This window comes from Meleagris gallopavo, unplaced genomic scaffold (genome assembly GCF_000146605.3).
Source record: "Meleagris gallopavo isolate NT-WF06-2002-E0010 breed Aviagen turkey brand Nicholas breeding stock unplaced genomic scaffold, Turkey_5.1 ChrUn_random_7180001845231, whole genome shotgun sequence".
Taxonomy (NCBI): Eukaryota; Metazoa; Chordata; class Aves; order Galliformes; family Phasianidae; genus Meleagris; species Meleagris gallopavo.
Genome location: NW_011113438.1, coordinates 17,918 through 18,388, shown reverse-complemented (window position 1 = coordinate 18,388; position 471 = coordinate 17,918). Strand labels below are relative to the sequence as shown.

At 60.3% G+C, this 471-nt stretch overlaps 1 protein-coding gene and 1 long non-coding RNA gene across 2 annotated transcripts in view; one reads left to right on the top strand and one right to left on the bottom strand.

Moving 5' to 3' along the window:
* Positions 1-471, bottom strand: part of LOC104915699 (WD repeat-containing protein 62-like) — a gene marked incomplete at its 5' end in the record, with an annotated part of 13,371 nt that overhangs the window by 1,363 nt on the left and 11,537 nt on the right. The window lies entirely within an intron of this gene.
* LOC104915698 lies at positions 7-274 on the top strand. The gene is made up of 2 exons (XR_796437.2): positions 7-101; positions 216-274. It is a non-coding gene; the product is annotated as an uncharacterized LOC104915698 (long non-coding RNA).

Here is a 471-nt window from a genome sequence, read left to right as displayed (position 1 = left end):
GGGGGGGGGAGGAGGGGGCAGAAAAGATGGCTGGAAATGGGGCTGGGGGCACTGAGCCCGAATTCTCCCCCCATAGGTCGGGAGTACAGCTCGTCCAGGAGGTGAGTTGCCCCCAGTGTCTTTGGGGAGGGATCTCACCCCACACTTGGGGGTCTCACATTGGTGCTGACACCCCCTCCCCTCCCCCCTTTTTCCCCCCCCCTCTCCCTTTCCAGGCGGTCCCGATCCCGATCTCGGAGCCCCCATTACCGTCACTGAGGGTCATGGAAATAAAAGGAAAAAAAAAAAAAACCCAAACCCCAAAATTCTGTGCTTCTTCTTGGGGGGGGGATTTGGGGACACACTGCCCCCCACTGCGCTCCTGAGGGTCCCCAGAGAGGATCTTCTACCCCCCCCCCAATTGAATAGGGTGGGGGGACCCCAATAATGGACCCCCAATTCCAGACTCGGGCCCCCAGACTGTGCCCCGAA